General features: G+C 37.6%; 1 protein-coding gene and 1 non-coding gene across 3 annotated transcripts in view; one reads left to right on the top strand and one right to left on the bottom strand.

The window, feature by feature from the left end:
* The window catches only part of Enox2 (ecto-NOX disulfide-thiol exchanger 2), a 341,843-nt gene that overhangs the window by 15,168 nt on the left and 305,636 nt on the right, over positions 1–21,039 (top strand). The window lies entirely within an intron of this gene.
* LOC129684846 (U6 spliceosomal RNA) lies at positions 424–530 on the bottom strand. Its single transcript, XR_008721406.1, has one exon. It is a non-coding gene; the product is annotated as a U6 spliceosomal RNA (small nuclear RNA).

Genomic DNA, 21,039 nt, shown 5'->3' with positions numbered 1-21,039 from the left:
ACACACACACACACACACACACACACACACACACACACACACACACAAGAGTTCCTTCCAGCTTCTAATATAGTGTCTTGAATATAATAGTACATCCATGGTCTTTCTATTGCTTGATGATTGTTATTCTCCTACCTTCCTCCATTGTTTCACTATCTACCACCACAGGTCTCACTGAAAATGGTAAAGGAAACAGGCAAGTGGCATATATCTGTGGTTTTGGCATCTGGGAGACTGAGGTATAATGATGGCCATGATTTTTTTAAATTTAATTTTATTTGTATATATATTATTACAATTGATTCATTTTGTGTTTCTGCTGCAGCCCCCTCTCTATTCTTCTCCCAGTCCCACCCACCCTCCCTTCTTTCTCCCTATGCCCTTTCCCTAGTGTCCTGATAGGGGAGGCCATCCTTCCCTTCTAAAAATATGGAATGCTTCACGAATTTGTGTGTCATCCTTGTGCAGGGGTCAGGCTAATCTTCTCTGTATCGTTCCAATTTTAGTATATGTGCTGCCAAAACGAGTACAGTGGCCATGATTTTGAGGCCATCCTTGGTTGTATAGTGAGTTCTATGGCCAGCTTGGTATGCATAATGAAATACTGTCTAAAATGAACGAATCAGCCAACTAATAAATGCATGAATAAAAATTTTAAAATGACAACTGAGATACTAAATGAAGGGATCATTGCTCCACAAACTGCCTTTTTAACTTTGTGGTGTGTATGTGTGTGTGTGTCTTTGTGTGTGTTATACCTGAGTGTTTATACTGGTAAGAATGCTTATTTGCTTCTGTGGAGGCCAGAAGAGGATGCCAGTTGTCCTCTTTTATCACACTCTGCCTTATTATTTTGAGGCAGGCTCTGTCCCTTAACTTGGAATTCACATTTTTAAGCTAGTCTTACATGCAGAAAGCCTCAATGAGCCTCCTACTTTTGCCCCACTCCCAAAGATATGGCCTCTGACAAAATCTATCTTTCCAATCTTTTAAGCAGCTTTAAATATGGAAAAAAATTGTCATATAACAAGTGTTATATACTATTAATTCAGAATCTCTAATTTTTCCCTAAGTGCCTTACGCTCTTTCTTCTGGAAATTTGAGGTTTAATAACCTCCAATGCTTTTTATCCTTAAGCTCTAATTATAAAAAATATTAAATGTAAGAGAAAAGTTGAAAAAAAAAACTATATAGTGAGAACTAGATACTAATTAGTCATGTTATATATATTTTTTTGAATTTATAGTTTGTTTTTTTTTGTGTGTGTGTTCCACTGTATATGTGTGGTCAAAGGATAACTTGTGGGAGACTGGTTCCTCCTTCCACCCTGTGGATTCCAGAGATTGGTATCAGGTTATCAGGTTTGGTAGCAAGTGCCGTTATTTGCTTCGCCATCTTGCCAGTGCCTGCATTTCATTACCTGTATTATCACCTACCCAGCCTCTTATGCCTTTCAAACTAAGTTTTGATATCAGTACAATTTTTCCAAGTTTTTCAGTGTTCATATCATTAGCTACATAAAGAAATTTTTTTTGTGGTCTGAAATGAGTAAAACCCTTAAATTATAGCTGCATTTGCTATATGTTGCCAAAACTCTAATTGACCTGGGTGTCTTAGATTTGCTTTTCAATGGAATATATATCTCTTTGATTAATTTTGAGATGTTCCCCTGTTTCATCTAGCATAGTGCCAAGCACATAGTCCATAAATACCACTTCATGCTGTGGAGCAGAGACAGAGCTAGGCCAGGGCAAGAAATACTAAGAATATACCAAGGAAGGGAGGGAGAAAAGAAGTATATAAAAATGCCCCAGTTGAATGGGAGGTATTCATTCAGGACTTGATGTGTTCTGGAACAAAGGCTGCTAAAGTTCACCAAGTAGTCTCAGCAGTACCTCTATTCTCTCAGCTCTCTCATTAGATGCAGTGGTTCTAGGAAACTCAAGACAATTGTTCCTTAGTGTAGCAATGGTTTGTCTCCTTGTTGTTAAATACCACCAATTAATACATTAATTTTGCTGTCATTTATCATCTGATGCAACTTAATTCTGGAGGCTGTGGGCACCAGAGCTCCATAACCCTGGTTTCCTTTTTACAAAAATTTATTTTATTTTATTAATTACAGTTTATTCACTTTGTATCCCAGCTATAGTCCCCTTCACCAACCCCTCCCAATCCCACCCTCCTTACCTCTTCTTCTCCTATGCTCCTCCCTCAGTCCAATAATAGGGGAGGTCTTCCTCCCCTTCCATCTGACCATAGCCTATCAGGTCTCATCAGCACTGGCTTCTTTGCTTTTTTTAAAGCAGTTTCTATTTTGCTGTGTCACTTAAGATACAAAGAGAATACTAATCTGCTTTTATTGAATAGTAATTTTGTGCCAAGTATTGTGCTAGCTGCTGTCACATCAATGACACTTTATAAAAATCTGACAACACCCTTCTTTGTCCATTTGCTAGAACAAAGAAAAAACCTTGAGACTTAGAACAGTCAGTTCCACAAGTCAGAATTCTGTTCAAGTCTGTTCAAGTCTGTCTGCCTGGAAAGCCTAATAGTCCCAAGTATTACACTATATTATCTGATGACATTTTAAATTAATAACAATTAACAAACAACAACAGCAACAGCAAAACAAGGGACCAGAGAGATGGCTTAATGGGTGTAGGTATTTTCTGCCAGTCTTGATGAGCTGGCTGAGTTCAGTTCCCGGAACCCACAATGTAGAATGAGAAAGCCAACTTCCTCTGATCCCTATATGTGCCATGATATTTATGTTCATATTCACATGTACACATACACATACACACTCAGACAGACAATAAGTAAAGATTTAAAAAGACAAATGCAAATACAAGGAAGTCCACATTTACTCAATGGGCTTAGCATATGATTTATTCATTACACAATTTCAGTTGTATGATTGATTTAGGAAGTGTATCCTAATCACTGAAATGTTAGTATAGTAATTGATTCTGGCTGCTAGTGTTCAAATCTCAATTTTATCATAGTAGTTGAGTGAATAAGCAGTCATTTAACATAAGTTGGCCAGTTTTATTGATTACAATTATACATAATACATTACAAAATGTAAACAACACAGTATTGTGGGGACTGCCTAATGTAATTGTGTGAAATACTGTGCCATGTCTGGCATACAATTATTGATCACCGTATTTTAGGTTAATCTCCTCTTTAATATTTTTGTGATGTCAAGACTGCACACCTATAACTTTCACTTGAGGAACACAAAGTGTTCATAAAATATTTTTGCAAGCAGGTATCTTAAAAAAATCTGTTAAGGTGGGTTCTTCTTTTGAGTCTGGACAAGATCAGCTACAAACTCTCATGTAAAATAGATTTCAAAGTAAGCTAGAGATGTAACTCATAAGTGAGTTGTGGTCAGTGTGGGAACTGAGGAAGTATTGATGGGTTATGTAGCTTAATGTTCTTGTGGGACTCCCATGAGTTAGAAGATATCTCTGACTCTTTTGCCTGCTCCTGGGACTCTTTTTTTTTTCCTACTGGGTTGCTTCATCCAGCCTTGATATAAGGGTTGTGCTTAGGCTTATTGTAACTTGTTAGGCCTTGTTTGGTGGATATCCCTGGGAGGCCTGCTCTTTTCTGAAGTGAAAGGGAGGAGGATTGGATTTGGGGGAGTTGGACGGGGAAGGAGAAGAGAGGAGCTACTGGGACGTAATGTATGAGAAAAGAATAAGAGAGTTGGAGGAGGGGTTGATGAGTGAGTGTCTCTGCTTCTTAGCTGTCAGAGCCAAATTGTGATGTCATTTAGTTTTCTCGCTAGACTAATTTTTGCAGTTGGCAACAAGTATTTGGTTTGGGATATTGGCAATCTCAGCACAGCCATTTCAAAACAAGCAAGGTGAGGGTAAGAGAACAGAAGTGACTTGAGCAAGGGCAAACAGGAAGAAAGTAAATAAAGTAGCATAGTTCAGTCTCCTGATTTTCTTTCTTTTTTTTTCTTTTCTTCCTTGTGGAGCTTTCAAGCAAGTAAGTACACTTAAGGTGTGCTCTTTACAGAAACTTGAACTGTTAGTTCTATCAGGTTTTGGCGAACTGTGATTAATTCAGAAAACATGAAACATTTTGTTCAAATAAGTTTATTTATTTATTTTTACTTCTGTTCCACTCTTAACATTTGTATCTTAAGCTTCACCAAATTCATTTTGTTGCTTCCTCTGGAACTTCATGATTTGGTTCTTGAGTCTTTGAAATCTTCCACTGGGACGTTTGTTTTTGACATATATACCTGGAATCCCAAATGGCTAATGACCCTATTTCATTCTACCAGTCAGTCTTGGGAAAGCTCAAGGATGTAATTTGTGCTTAGGTTTTAAAAATTGAAGTGAGGATAGTATAACCATTGCAGTAGTTTCTGGTATTTCTTTTCATCAGGAAGCTTTGATTTTCTGTTCTTGGTCATGTGGAATGAATGTGCCCCTCCCCAACCCTCACAACTCATTGCCTTTTGGAATACTTTGTCAGTCCTTATATTTTGGATAGGGTCCTTATATTTTGGCTGAAGACAAAAGAAATTATTTCCCAGTCCTTTCCCTTTTACTTTGTGTGGTACTTTTGAGGAACTTGAGGGATTTGAACTTCAAACTTGAGTTTGTGGAAGTTCTTTATGGTGCCCAAAGGTGGAATACCCTGATTCTGAAATACAGCCATTATTTTGTTTTTACTGTGCCCAATTTAAAGCTTCAGCAAATCCCCTCTGTAGACCAGCAGTTGGGCTGTCACCTTTCTTTGCTGCCAGCCAGGCCAGAGGTAAGGTTGTGGTGGGAGGCTTGCAGCTTGGAGGTCCCTGGAGATCTGTGCTCAAAAATGCTTGGTTTTCTGTGCTCAACATGCTTGTTTTTCTGCATGCCAGGGGAATCAAGCTCTGGAGTTAGGACCTCCAGCACCTTTGCAAGCTCTTCTTTATTCACATAACAGATGGAAGTCTATGTTGCACCTTTGGTTATAACAAGTATCATTCACAATGCTTCAAAAGTGAAGCAGAAGAGATTTGTCACGGCCCAGCAAGTGTGTGATTAGAAAGAAAGCCCACAGCTGGGCAAGATGCCACATGCCTGTAATCACAACACTCAGGGAGGCAAAGGCAGGTGGATTGTTGTGAATTCTAGGCCAGCCTGGTCTGCAGAGTGAGTCCAGGACAGCCAAAGCTACACAAAGAAACCCTGTCTTGGAAAAAAAAAAAAGGAAGCCCACTTATTCTCTCCTATTCTCAGCCTACTGTCCAGTTTTCTCTCTCGTGTCTTCTAGCTTCTTTTTCCTTTCTCCCTTAAATAGTCCTTTTGGTCTTAGGTATTAGGCAGGTAACCTTTTGTGTTTCATATTATCTAGTTTTAAAATAGATTTAAAATAGATTTCAGATAAATTATTTAACTTGCATTTTCAGCAAAGGCAGTGGTATTTGAAAGAATAATTAGAAACTTTCTTTCTTAATGCATTATTTGGTCTAAGCACTTGTTTGAAGTCACAGATGGTACTGGAGGAGGCCAAGTTGAGCTGACATCTGATATTTCTTCTACTTTTTTTTTTTTTGGCTGTTTCACATTTTTCTCATGTGGACAGACACACACTTGGATAACTACCATACAGATGGAAATCAGGACATGTGGGATTTGGCTGAACCAGAGGTCCCCAAACATTGCCTGGATCATTTAGTACCCCAGGTGTGGCCACCCCAGGACTTCATGTGCTAAAATTGTGTCCCAGTATAAGCCAGCTGGTCACTGTATATATAGTATCAAGGCAACTTGGAGCCTTAGAAAGCATGACTTTGGATTTTTACCTTATGGATGTACACTTAATCAACTCAAATCTTTCCTCCATACTAAGCATAGAAGATCAGCCAGAAAAATAGAAAGATTTAACAAAAGGAGATGTTTATTTTTAAATAGCATTCTAGATGGGACATAAACTCAGATCCTATAAAGGAAAATGGACAAACTTTCTAGAAAGGCAAGAGAGAATTAGGGATCTCCACTTTCTTTGCCAAACTTCTGATATACTATGGGTTACATTTTAAAACATGTCTTTTGAAAAAAATCCATCTCTGGGACTTCTAAGAACAAACAATGACTCTAATTTTAAAATTTGAAGAATTTGAAAAATGCTTTTAAAAATTATATTGGTCCCTTCTTTTTATTTACCTTATGTGAGAGAGGTGCTTCACTTCAGTCATTTAAGTAGGAGCTGGTTCATAGTGCAATAATAATGACCATATACAGTTGCCCATCCCTTTGCAATTTACAGAAGAGCCGTATCCATTATCTCATTAGCTTTGTATGATACTCTTGTGAAGCAAACAGGATATGTACCTTCATCTCCAACTTATAAATAAGGAAGTTTAGGCTCAGAGAAATTATATTCCTTATCGGGTACCACAAAGCTGTAGAAGTAGAATCCAGGTTTCGCTGAAACCCACCCCTAGATATATGTCCCTTCAAGTGTGTCATTTTCTCCATGAGAAATTCCTTCCCTACAGTTTTTATTCAGAGATTATTTAAAAAATCAGTCTAAAGAAGTATGCTTCATTTTAACAGATGAACAAAACCAAGCACTTCCAGATAGTGATTTCTTAAGGTCACTTATCAAATGAGTCGTGCATATTGCCTTGTCTTTTCAGCTCCACTTTAAATTAATTATTTTTAAATTGACTTTTTTTTAGGGTTAAATAGAGGCACAAAAGTTGTATGATTGATTGATTATAGGTGTTGAAGCTGCACCCAGAGAATGGGAGTAGGAAGAAAAAGTTGGTTTAAAATAATTAGCTTCTTGTGTTTTTGTTAAGAGATGTCATGTTCAATAGAATTTAATTTCTTTATACTTCCTTTGCATTCAGCCTTTTAAATATAATTCTTTAGGGAAAGCAGCAAATATTCATTCAGAATGTTGATTTGTTAGGGACATGGGTAGCCAGAGGAAAGAGAAAGTAGAGGGGTGACTTTCTGTAACCTGGAAATGTGGGTGTTATTTTGTTTGAAGCTGCGAGCTAAGGTTTCTTTTAAGACATGCAAATCGTAAAGTTCTGATTTGTCAACTGCATGCTGTTTCTTTAGGCACTGATGTAAGAAATCCCGAACGAATTCTCCAATGAACATACTGCTAATTGCTTCTCCACCTGCTCTCTAGCCTCCCCCACCCCACCCCCTCCACTCTCAATTCAGCCTATAAGTGTCCGTCATTGGAGATGGATGGTGACACATGCAGTAATAGCAATTCATAAAAGGCAGTTCCAGCCCTTGTCTTCAAGGCTCCTGGATTTTCCACTGCCTGCTTTTGTGTAAGTGAAGTGGATGGAAGTGCTACTGGCATCAGAATCCACCTCCCCATGCTCCCGTTGCTAGAGCTCAGTTGCTCGGCTGGAGCTGAGCTTAACAGAAGCATCGGATCTGAGCCAAACTGTGGCTCTGTTTTGGCCCCCCTCATGGGGGGGTGGGTTAGGGATAGTGTATAGCAGGGTCTTAGGGTCTTTTGACTTTTCTTTTTGAGGAGAGAAGAGGGTCAGGAGAAAATAACTCAGGGTAGGATACAACGTGAAACAGTTCCCCGAAGAGTGTCACAATGTTCCTGGTACAATATACAGGTATAGTATGTTTTATTTTCTGTGAAATTTCCCTCTGGTTTCAAAGTGAATTTCTTTCTCTTCTTTTGCTTCCTGTTCCTACTGGACTGAAAGACAAATGGGATTCTGATAAGCTAAACAAGATAGCTGCATAAAACTCGCCTGTCCCTAGCTATGTGTGTGGTAGATTGCTGTGTGAAATCTGGGTTTTCTGTTCAATTGGTAGTTGTGATCCCTTAATTGTGCATGCCTTTCTGCTGTATTCTTGTATTGAATTTCTTAAGCCTTACATCTGCAACTGGTCGTATGTAACAATGCCTACAGTGTTTGTACACAAGACAGTGTTTTGGAAGGAAAAAGCAATTTTTAAACTTTAGTATATTGTTTTTCTCCTGAGTTTTTAAGGTGTTGTATTTGTTAATTGGTTGTATGGATTTTCATGTAGTTAAGAGTGAGGAAACTTCTAATGGGAAGTATTCCAGAAGCACATCTTTTATTCAATTTATTTTCCTTTCAGTATTGAATTTAGGCTGATGAATATCATGTATTATTGTTTATTCTCCTGGTAGAAACAAAAAAGTGCTGAAAACAGCAAGGCTAAAAATGCCATCCCTAAGCCACTGTGTTGTAACTTATCACTGGATCTAAAATGTTCCTTAAGTATGTGTTTAAGCTTTCAGAAAAAAATATTGGTGCATAGTAGTGAATTTCTGGGCACTGGTCAGACACCTCTGCATGTTGTTTTAAAGGCATGTTATACAGCTGTTGGATGAGAAACGACCCTTGCAAATAAGACACTTGGAGAAAGTTTCACTTTTCTGATTGAATGGAACAGAAGCTTATCTTCTCTTGCCACGTGTTTTCCCATAACTTTGGATATCATTTATTGTCAAGGACTTTCATCTCCATTCTTGCTTCATTCTTAAAAGAATGTGCTTCTGAGCTGAAAAGCTAACAGATCATATTCTGTTTTGATGCATGGTTTGACAGTTGATTTCACTCCTCCTTAATTGGGTAGCATGCAGATGATGTGGAGAAAGGAGTGAGTGACAGTATTTCAAGGTTGTATTGAAGAGCATACAGTGAGCCTTGGACCAACAGCTGCTGAACTGAATTGTCTGCAATTAAAGCAACAGCAGGTTTGTGTAGTCTCCTTGCAGCCCATTTCTTTGAATTAATGGCTTTGGTTTCCTTACTGGCTATCACTTGGTTTGTTTCTCTAAGAGTTGGAAAGTTGTATTTTCTAGATGTTTTCTCCTTATACCAGTGCAGGTGTGACTTCTAAAAAGCTGTATCTGTACATTTTAATGTGACAAGTTGCTGAGGTTGTTTTTCTGTGGTTAAATTCAGAGCTGTCTCATTTTTCACTATAAATTCAATAGATATATTATCATAGAAAACATTGTTTTGTTCAATACATAGAGGTTTCTTGTGTGCTGGTAATACCAGTTTAGATGTCTGGCAGTGAAAAATACTGAACTTTGTTATGCTCCTGGAATTACTGTATCTAGAAAGAACTTCTCAGTTTGAATACAGTGTTTACATTAAAAGAAATGGTGACATCCCCTTGCTATCTATCAATTCAAGTGCACACATGAGCAATCTTAAATTCAACCAGGTGGCCTTAATAACTACATTTTATTTGTGTGTTAGTAATGGATACGTTTAATTCTTTAATAGTTTTACTCTAGTAAAGCTATAATTGGAATACAGTTGTTGGGTCACAGTAGATATGTAAAACATTTCAACCATGATCTAATTCATATACTCAGTTTAAGTTCCTATCAGTCTTGTGTGGTAACAGTAGCCATGGTCTATACTTTATAGGTAATAAAACAGACTTAGAGTCTAAGTAGCTAGCCTGAGCCTGAGAATCAGAGTATAAATGTCTTCCACCAACTGAGTGGCAGAGCCCGAATTCATAGGTTAAATCATATGATTTTCAAAATATCTGTGTTTATTTTTTCTCCCTTATACTATATTACCCCTCATAAATTGTGTCCTAGAAAAATTGGACTTCTGCTATTAGTTGTGAAGACTATGTTTAGTTATTTACAGAAACAATATATTCTTTGATAATGTACTAGTGTTTGATGAATTTATATACCAATATGAATGAAAGTAAAAATTTGAAAATGTGAGGAAACTAGTCTAATTTAAAGATTAATGTAAAATATTTTTCCTCTAATATAATAATTTGTTGTACTATTTTGCTTAATGGGTTATGAAATAGTTTTCATAAGTGTGTATGTATCTTAAGATATCCTGGCTATGAATGTGAACTGTTATGTTTTCAGAATTAGAGTACTTTTATACAGATACCAGTAAAAAATATGTAGGCCATTCTCCCATCCTCTTCCCCTTCCTGTTCAGCCCTTCCTCTCTGTGTTCCTTACTCCTTTCTCATCAGTCTTCCCATCTTTTAAAAGTTCCCATTGAAAGTTCTCAAATAGATTTTTCAATTGGCTTGCTTTACTGAAACATCATACTTTGTGTACCATCAAAAATGGGGGTCCTGCTTAAAACTGTGTTAGAAATTCAGCAAATGGAGGTATTCATACTAGTTTTAGCTTTCTGATCATCCTTTTCTTTAAAACCTTTTTAGGATGCCTGGTGGTGGTGGTGCACACTTTTAATCCTAGCTCTCATGGAGGCAGAGGCAGGAGGATCTCTGTGAATTTGAGGCCAACCTGGTCTAAAGAGTGAGTTCCAGGACAGCCAAGGCTACACAGAGAAATCCTGTATCAGAAAGCCAAACAAACAAACAAACAAATAAACAAAAAAACAAATAAAAAAAACCCCAAAACCCTTTCAGGAGACATTATTCCATCAGCTTATTGCAGATCCCATGTACTGGTGAAATGACTGTGTGCTTATGCCACACACAATTTTCTTACTTTTGTTAGTATTCAAAAATGTTATTAAGTCAAGTCATGCACGGTGGCATTTACCTGCAATCCCTGCATTCCAGAGGTAGGGGCAGAGGCTTGAGAGTCACCACAGGTTCGAGGAAGGCCAGCAATGCAGAGTGAGGTTCTTCTTCAAAGACCAACAAAACAACAGTAAAGAAAATGAATCCAAGATAGGACAAATAATGTTATTTGTTCATTCAACTTTTAGAAAAGTTGAATATGAAGATGGTGAATGTCTTTATTGCTTTAGTCACCATGTGTTTACAATTTATCATCATCTAAGATTATGTCTTTTTTTAATTAAATTTTTATTTTTTAGTGTTAGTTACAGATTATTAACTTTGTATCCCAGCTGTAGCTCCCACCCTCATTCCCTCCCAATCCCTCCCTCCCAATCCTATCCTCCCTCCTTTCTCCCTGCCCCTCTCCAAGTCCACTGATAAGGGGGAGGTCCTCTTCCCCTTCCATCTGACCCTAGTTTATTAAGTCTCTTTAGGACTGGCTGCAATGTCCTCCTCTGTGGCCTAGCAAGGCTGCTCTTCCCTCGGGGGAGGGGAGGAGGTCAAAGAGACAGCCATTGAGTTCATGTCAGAAATAGTCCCTGTTCCCATTACTAGGGAACCCACTTGGATAATGAGCTGCCATGGGCTACATCCAAGCAGGAATTCTAGGTTATATCCATACATGGTCCTTGGTTGGACAATCAGTCTCATAAAAGACTCTGTGCACAGATATATGTTGTCCTTGTGGAGCTCCTGTCCTCTCCAGGTCCTACTAAATCCCCTTCTTTCATATGATTCCCTGCACTCTGCCCAAGGTTTGGTTATGAGTCTCAGCATCTGCTTTGATACACTGCTAGGTAGAGTCTTTCAGAGGCCCTCTGTGGTAGGCTCCTGTCCTGTACTTGTTTTCTCCTACTTCTAATGTCCATCCCATTTGTCTTTCTAAGTGAGGATTGATCATATTACCCCGAAGCCTCCTTCTTGTTTAGCTTCTTTAGATATACAGATTTCAGTATGTTTATCCTATCTTATAGGTCTAGTACCCACTTATAAGTGAGTATATACCATGTGTGTCTTTTAGCTTCTGGGATACCTCACTCAGGATGATCTTTTCTACATCCCTGCAAATTTCATGATTTTCTTGTTTTTAATTGCTGACTAGGATTCCATTGTGTAAAAGTACCACAATTTCTATATCCATTCCTAAACTGAGGGACGTCTGGGTTGTTTCCACGTTCTGGCTATTACGAATAAAGCTGCTACAAACATGGTTGAGCAAATGTCCTTGTTGTGTACTTGAGCATCTTTTGGATATATGCCTAGGAGTGGTATAGTTGGATCTTGAGGAAGCAGTATTCCTAATTGTCTGAGAAAGTGCCAGATTGATTTCCAAAGTGGTTGTACAAGTTTACATTCCCACCAACAATGGAGGAGGGTTTCCTTTTCTCCACAACCTCTCCAGCATGTGTTGTCACTTGAGTTTTTGATCTTAGCCATTCTGATGGCTGTAAGGTGAGATCTCAGGGTTGTTGGGATTTGCATTTCCCTGATGACTAATGACTTTGAGAATCTCTTTAAGTGTTTCTCTGCTATTGTATATTCTTCTACAGAGAATTCTCTATTTAGCTCCGTACCCCATTTTTTTTTATTGGATTACTTGATTTGTTGCTGTTTAACTTCTTTAGTTCTTTTATATATTCTGGATATCAGCCCTCTATCATATATAGGGTTGGTGAAGATCCTTTCCCAGTCTGTAGGCTGTCGTTTTGATCTGATGTCAGAGTCTTTTGCTTTAGAAAAGCTTTTCAGTTTCATGAGGTTCCATTTATTGATTGTTGCTTTTAGAGCCTATGCTGTTGGTGTTCTGTTCAGGAGGTTGTCTCCTGTGCCAATGAGTTCTAGGCTGTTCCCTCTTTTTCTTCTAACCGATTTAATGTGTCTGATTTTATGTTGAGGTCTTTGATCTACTTGGACTTTAGTTTTATGCAGGGTGATAAGTATGGATCTATTTTCATTTTTCTGCATGTAGACATCCAGTTGGACCAGCACCATTTGTTGAGGATGCTGTCGTTTTTCCATTGAATGGTTTTGGCTTCTTTGTCAAAAATCAAGTATCCATAGTTGTGTGGGTTTATTTCTAGGTCTTCTATTCTGTTCCATTGATCCACCTTTCTGTTTCAATGCAATACCATGCAGTTTTTATTACTATTGCTCTGTAGTACAGCTTGAGATCAGATGATCTGTTGTTGTACAGGATCATTTTGAAAATTCTGGGTTTTTTGTTTTTTCATAAGAAGTTGAGAATTTTTCTTTCAAGGTCTGTAAAGAATTGTATTGGTATTTTGATGAGACTTGCATTGAATCTGTAGATTGCTTTTGGCAGAATGGCTGTTTTTACTATGTTAATTATGTCTTTAGTGTATATTAAAGTAAAGTAAAATATTACTTTCTCTGTTTAAATGAGGAACATATAAATGAGATTCGATAATTTAAAAAGTAAGGAATTTGGGGGAGTAGGTCAGGATTACAGAACGGAGAGTTGGGAAATCTTAGGCATGTGTTTGGAAAATTTCTTATGTAGTTAGGATCCCTGAACAATACCCCTGTTTTCTACCAGAACACATACTGATTCCTTTATGTGGGAATGAGTCTACGAAATTTAAATGAAAAGGATTTTATTGGGGCCTGTTGGAAGAAATTGCATTTAAAAAAATTGGTTAAGGAAAATGAACCTTGATCTGTATAATGGTCATGTTGCTGCATGGGCCCCAAGAGAAAGGCAGTTTCTGACTTGAGCTGTGCAGTATTATAAGGGTGAGCTGTGTGCTAGATTTCCTCAGTATTCCTGCCAAGGGTATATTAGTCAATTAAGGGGCAGGCCTTGCGTACTCAAGAGGATCACTGAGAATACTTACAAATGTAATTGTTTATTATTTAAAAAAAACTAATATACTCATTAAAAACAATACTCAAGGGCTGGCAAGATGGTTCAGCCGGTGAAAGTGCTTGCCACCAAGCCTGATGCCTTGAGTTTGATCCTTGGGCCTCACATGGCGGAAGGCAAGAACCTATTCCTGCATATATTATTGCAGTCTGTCATCTCATCTCCACATACTCCATGTGGTACATACCCATCCCTTCCAAAAAAGTAAAAATATTTTAAAAGGAATCATAATCAAGGTGTGCTGTTCATGCAGGACAGTATACTACAGATGTTTCTTAGGCTGCTTGTTAAACAGTATTAATGACATCTTTGAGATATTGCACACATGCATTTAAGGGTTACTGTGCATAGTACAGTTAAGTGTGGGTTCTATACCCATCTATACACAAAGATCTAAAATTCACTGGATGCTTAACGTGTATCAGGTCATTGTTTTAAATAAATATCTTGTATGTATGGGACCAGTCATCAACCTTCATAATACTTCCGTTAGGCATATAGCACTATTTCCACTTAAATGTTTAAAAAACAGAGTCACGTATCTTTTTCTTTGTTTCTTTTTTCATTTTTCTTCTTTTGGGTTGCTTGAGGATCTCCATGGGACTCTTTTGGCCAACAACTATTGAGTATAACCCAGCACAGACTTTTTTTTCCCATTTTTTTTTATTCCTCTTTTTTTTAAATTTTTTATTTAACTTTTATTAATTACACTTTATTCATTTTGTATCCCCTCATAAGCCCCTCCCTCCTTCCCTCCCGGTCCCACCTTCCTCCCCCTTTCTGCATGCATGCCCCTCCCCATGTCCACTGATTGGGGAGGTCCTCCTCTCCTTCTTTCTAATCTTAGTCTATCAGTTCTCATCAGATATGGCTGCATTGTCAGGGTTCTAGGTTATCTCCACGGATAGTCCTTGGTTGGAGTATGAGTCTCTGGGAAGTTCCCTGTGTTCAAATTTTCTGGTTCTGTTGTTCTCCTTGTGGAGTTCCTGTCCTCTCCAGCTCTTAATATTTCCCACTTCTTACATAAAATTCTATTCACTCTGCCCGACAGTTGGTCATCAGGCTCAGCATTGGTTTTGATAGTCTGCAGGGCAGAGGCTTTCAGAGGCCCTCTGTGGCAGGTTCCTAAGTTGTTTCCTGTTTTATTCTTCTGGCTTTCAGAGGCCCTCTGTAGCAGACTTTTAAGTAACATGCTTAGCAGGTTTTGAAATTACTATGCATCAAAATTAAGGTGTTTCTTTTATTTAAATTGCTATTGTTTGAGACATGATCTTACTTTGTACCTCAGGCTGATCTCAAATGTTTTATGTACCACAGACTATCCTGCTCTTACACTGCTCCTGCTTCTCCCCTCTCAAATACAGGGTTTATCAGGTACGCAATACCAAGTATACCATATAGTCTCAAGATTTGATCACTGAAAGTTTGGTCCAGAGCCCATGATCTTAATAACTACATGCCATATGAGGGGAATCTAAGTGTGCTCTGTTGAAGAAGCTATATGTGCACTCAAAAGCTAGTATTTGATTGTCCATGACTTCAGAAGGCCTAGGTGGTATAGAGCCATCTGCTCACCAGACCATTGAAAACTTTTTTTTTTTTTTACTTTCTTTCTGATCTCTGTCATGGATAATTTTTATTTGCAGAGTTACAAAGATGGATCACTGAGTACTTGTCAGTTTCTAAATGATCATGTTCTTTCTTAAGATTTTCAGTTTTGTTTAAAAAAATTTTCATATTTTGTTGCTTTTCTCTTGATATTTAGCTTTTTGCAACAAGACTATTTCCAAGTAGAGTCTAATTTTTCTTCCATGCAGCCAAATGACCGATCATAGCACATCATCTCAGCTTCTCCTACCTGTCCACTACCTTTTATACACAGATATTATAGTTTCCCTAAATGCAGGTCTTATACAATCACTTTTGCTTCTCAAAGATTTTTGCTAAAGATTTTTTTTTTTTTTTAAACAGAAGAGACATTCTGGGTAATATTTAGTCACATCCCAGCCACCCAGAATGCTTTTATACCCTGAGATTACACCATATAACTCTATGTACACCTTATTTATTTATGAACTAGCCTACTCTGGGTCACCTGGTACACTCCATATTTTAAAGCTCTTATGATTCTTCCATGCTGTTTTTACATTTAAATGACCAACTTTCACATCTCTAACAACTTTAGAATCACTTGACAATTAAGAGTCAGCTCAAATCACAGCTGTTACTGTATTATAATACTTATCTTTGCTCTGACTTCCCCTGGTAGTCTGAGTTCCTTAAGTCACTAGCTGTGTTTTTACCCATCTCTTAGCACACAGTCTAATGTCTCACACATAAGCATTGACATATAACACTAGGCCGTCTGCAGCTGTACCAAGGTTTTCCCCATCTCCTACTAGCTAGCTAAAGTTTCAGAATCTTTTCAGAGTGAAGAGTTGCAGAAGTTTCAGTTATTCAGGTATATATTATGGGTAGGTAGATGCTTCTGCTTTGCACAGATATTCTGGAATATTCTGTTCAACAAAGTTATTCCTACTGCTTGATTTTTTTCCTTCTCTGTACTTAATCTTTGCATAGATCCATTGTACCTTGAATATTTCCTTTGGAGAACAATTTCTGTTTTTACATAGAGAAAATGTTTATGTACTACTATGTATATACAGTAATATATATGTATATATATTTATATATGTATATATATTTATATATGTATATATATATATTTATATATATATAAACTCAAGAAACTAAATCAGTGTATATATTTATAAAATTGATAAACACAGACATACACACATATAAAATGATAATTAGATTTTCCCCATTTTATTATGTTAGGCAAAACTTTTAAAATTTAAACTACATTTATTTTTAAAGGCATATGCCTCTACTGTCCATACTTTTATTTTTCAAACCAGTACATAAAAGCCAAAAAAATATTACCAACTAATGGGGTAAATTAATGTTAACACATCCATATATTGTATAATGTTCAAATTACATAAATATATCTATCTACATAAACATTATCATTTATTTCCTTTTGTCCAGTGGCAAAGTCATTTGCTTTATAGTCCAGGTTGATCTGTAGCTTGCTATGTACTCTAGAGTAACTTCTATTTCATTATTTTCCTGTGTCAGCCCCCTAAGTGCTAGGATTACAGGTTTCGCAATAAGGCTTGACTCATTTATCATTTCTTTATGGTGAAAACTCCTTCAATTTTGTTTCTTCCAGACATTTTAGATATACGACACATAGTTATTTCCTTTGGCCTCTTTATTATGCAGTAAGACACTAAGTATCTTTATCCATACTTAAAATTTATCTCTCACTGATAAACCTCTATCCTCCCTGCCATTTCCTCTGCTCTTCCTGGAAGCCTTTGGTAACCAATATTCCATTCTAAATTTCATTTATATGAACTATTTTATATTCCACATACAATTGAGATTATGTAGTACTTTTCTTCTGTGTCTGTATTTTTATGTTTAACAGAAGGAACAACCATCATTTTCATCCATATTATTGGAAAGGACAATGTTTTTTCTTGTTTGTGGCCAAATAGTATCCCATTGTATGTGTGTATCAGATTTTCTTTATCCATTCATTCATTGATAAAAATCAGTTGGAACAACTTGATGCATAATCGTAAGATTTCTCAAATTGCAGTTTAAGAACTACCTGTGAATCTTATGTAAGAAGTGGGAAATAGTAAGATCTGGAGAGGACAGGATGTCCACAAGGAGAGCAAAAGAACCAGAACATTTGAACACAGGGGTCTTCCCAGAGACTCACACTCCAACCAAGTACCATGCATGGAGATAACCTAGAACCCCTACACAGATGTAGCCCACGGCAGTTTAGTGTCCAAGTGGGTTATATAGTAATGGGAAGAGGGACTGCCTCTGACATAATCTGATTGGCCTGCTAATTTATCACCTCCCCCTGAGGAGGGAGCAACCTTACCAGGCCACAGAAGATGACAATACAGCCACTCCTGATGAGATCTGATAGACTAAGTTTAGAAGGAAGGAGAGGAGGACTTCCCCTATCAGTGGACTTGGGAAGGGGCATGCGTGAAGAAGGGGGAGGGAAGGTTGGGAGGAGAGAAGGGTGGGGCTAATGGGGGGATATGAAGTGATCAAAGTGGAATTATTAAAAGTCAAAAAAAAAAAGAAATACCTGTGACAACATTATCTAGAACATGCTTTAAATGCACATTCCTGGATCCAGACCTACACAATCATTTTTTTTATAAGAACCATTTAATAAACCCTTCAAATGATTCTTCTGTACAATTGACTTTTGATAACCACTCTCAAAGTAAAACATTAAATCTTAGGTGAAAATTTGTTATTCTCTATGGATATGAATAGTAATTATACTATTTAAGCCTGTAATTGAGATTGTTTGACTTTTAGTTCTATGATTGCAAGCCTTAGCCTTCTGATAGCTAACTCAGTACTATCTGAGAAAATTGCCTATGATGTTAAAATATTCTGACCCATTTCTTTCCGACACAGTAGCCACTAGAAACATGTGGCTAGTGAGCTTGTTAAGATGGCTGTTTCAACAGGATGGGTTATTTTATTGGATTTTAGCTATTGGATATAGTATTAGGAGTGCAACTGGAAAATATCTAGTGGTGGCACCAGTAATGATTGTATCAACAGAAAATCAAACAGGGACATTGGCTCCTTTCGCATGTAGGGAATTGCATTTCTTTTGATTGATAATTTAAAATTTAAACGTGCCCTAAGATGAGTTATTTTCAGAAGTTATTTAAAAAATTATGGTCTCAATTAAATTTAAATGAGAACTACACTCTGTGTTTCTCATCAGTACTGTTTTTCTCATCATATTGGGTGCTGGTTGAGCTCTGGCTGTAAGCCTTTATTTCTAAGCTAAAGTATAGTCAATCAGAAGAGCTCCTAGCTCCAATGCATTTTAGCTCTAATAGTCCCTTTCACTTTCCTCTGTTAAGAATATTCCACCTTTCAGACACTCATGAATCACTGCTTTTCTGGTTCCATTTCTTCCTCTGACAGATCTTCTTTGAACATGTTATGCCCTTTCCAAATAAATTCACTACTTAAAATAGCATTAAAAGTTTGGAAGACTTTGAATGAGAACTATACTGTGGTCTGTACATAGATATGCTCTCTCTATTTTTATTATTATGTGAGCTCATGCAAAATTAGTTGTTCTTCATGGCTTTAAAAAGAGCTCCACTTCAAAATCCATAGTGTTACAAAAAAAACCCCACATGGTAATATAATTTAATATTGCTGTCTGCTAAACTGTATGATGATAATTATGCCTGCTTGACCTGTCCTCCGTTGCCCCGATACTTGTTCTTTGTATTCTTTTCAATTGCAAAAAGAAAAAAGAAAAAAAAAAGTACATCCAGAAATTCCCATTTTGTCCTTTGGCATTCCTCACTTTATATAGGCTTTCAGTTTTCAGTGGACTTCTTCCTTTTAGTACCATTTACAGTCATTCCCAGAATTCATTGTTGTATCTGTCCTCACTGGATTGCCTAGGGGAGTACAAACTTGTTCTTCTTAAAGCTTTTAAGCATCACCCAGGATTCCCACACACCACTCAGAAAATACATTTTTATTTTGTTTTGTTTCGAGTACTAAAAAGACTGTAACTCAGCTACAGTTTTGAGAAATATGTAAAGTCAAAATACATTTGAATCTAAAGGAAAATTTTAACACTTTCTTTCTCTCCTTTCCTCTACACTACAGCCCTAGTGTTCTGTGACTTAGAAAAAAAAAAAAAAAAAGAAACCATATTAAGGAATTGAGACATTTGTGCATTCATTAAGAGAAGTTCTCTCTGATCAAGCCCTTTTATGATTGAACCAGAGTTGGTAAGAACTGGGTCTTGATGGCATACTATATAGCTTTGCTAGGATTCTTTCACAAAGTATTTTTATTTACTACCCTGTAGTCCCAACAAATGGTAGTTGTTCTTTTCATGCAACGTTGCTATAACAGTAACTTTGTTTACAGCTTTGTTTTTAAACTCCAAAGTCTACATTTTTATAGATATCTCACTCATGTTTAATTGTGGATGGTTGTGTTGCCTCATGTATGTATATGTTGGGGTTTGGGAGAAAAGAGAGGAGAGAGCTGAGAGGAGGAGAGATAAGGGAGAGAGAGAGAAGAAGGAAGAGAAAGAGAGGGTTATAAATATTAATATGTTCCCTTGTAAAATCCAAGATCAGTGAAGTGAAAAATATAAAGGAAACACTCCCTGATTTAGCTGTCTACTGAACCACAATTGGGATGTTTTCAACCAGTGCCTCTAAAGATGTTGTAAAGATCTTTTGTTTAGATTCTTATTCTCCTCATTGCCACTGATTCTCTCCCCTATACTGCTAGTTCTCACCAAACTTGTTGGCATTTTCTTTTTTTTAATTTTTTTATTAATTACACTTTATTCATTTTGTATCCCCCCATAAGCCCCTTTCTCCTCCCCTCCCGATCCCACCCTCCCTCCCCTTTCTGCATGCATGCCACTCCCCAAGTCCACTGATAGGGGAGGTTCTCCTTTCCTTTCTGATCTTAGTTTATCAGTTCTCATCAAAAGTGGCTGCATTGTCCTCTACCTTGGCCTGGTAAGGCTGCTCCCCCCTCGGGGGGGGGGGTTATCAAAGAGCAGGCCAATCAGATTATGTCAGAGGCAGTCCCTCTTCCCCTTACTATGTAACCCAGTTAGACACTGAACTGCCATGGGCTACATGTGTGCAGAGGTTCTAGGTTATCTCCACAAAGAGTCCTTGGTTGGAGTATGAGTCTCTGGGAAGTTCCCTGTGTTCAAATTTTCTGGTTCTGTTGCTGTGCTTGTGGAGTTCCCGTCCCCTCCAGCTCTTACTATTTCCCACTTCTTACATAAAATTCCATTCACTCTGCCCATCAGTTGGCCATCAGGCTCAGCATCTGCTTTGACAGTCTATACTGCAGAGGCTTTCAGAGGCCCTCTGTAGCAGGTTCCAAGGTTGTTTCCTACTTTCTTTTTCTTCTGATGTCCATCGACTTTTCCTTTCAGGATGGGGATTGAACATTTTAGTTAGGGTCCTCTCTTTTGCTTAGTTTGTTTAGATGTACAGATTTTAGTGGGTTTAGTCTATGTTGTATGTTTATATGAGTGAGTATATACCATGCGTGTCTTTTTGCTTCTGGGACAACTCACTCAGGATGATCCTTTCCAGGTCCCACCATTTACCTGCAAATTTCATGATTTCCTTATTTTTCATTGCTGAGTAATACTCCATTGTATAGATGTACCACAGTTTCTGCATCCATTCTTCAGTCGAGGGGCATCTGGGTTGTTTCCAGCTTCTGGCTATTACAAATAAAGCTGCTACAAACATGGTTGAGCAAATGTCCTTATTGTGTACTTGAGCCTCTTTTGGGTATATGCCTAGGAGTGGTATGGCTGGATCTTGAGGAAGCGCTATTCCTAGTTGTCTGAGAAAGCGCCAGATTGCTTTCCAGAGTGGTTGTACAAGTTTACATTCCCACCAGCAGTGGAGAAGGGTTCCCCTTTCTCCACAACCTCTCCAGCATGTG

Source organism: Psammomys obesus, unplaced genomic scaffold, assembly GCF_907164565.1.
Source record: "Psammomys obesus unplaced genomic scaffold, mPsaObe1.curated_primary_1811, whole genome shotgun sequence".
NCBI lineage: Eukaryota > Metazoa > Chordata > Mammalia > Rodentia > Muridae > Psammomys > Psammomys obesus.
This window is presented reverse-complemented; position numbering and strand designations above follow the sequence as displayed.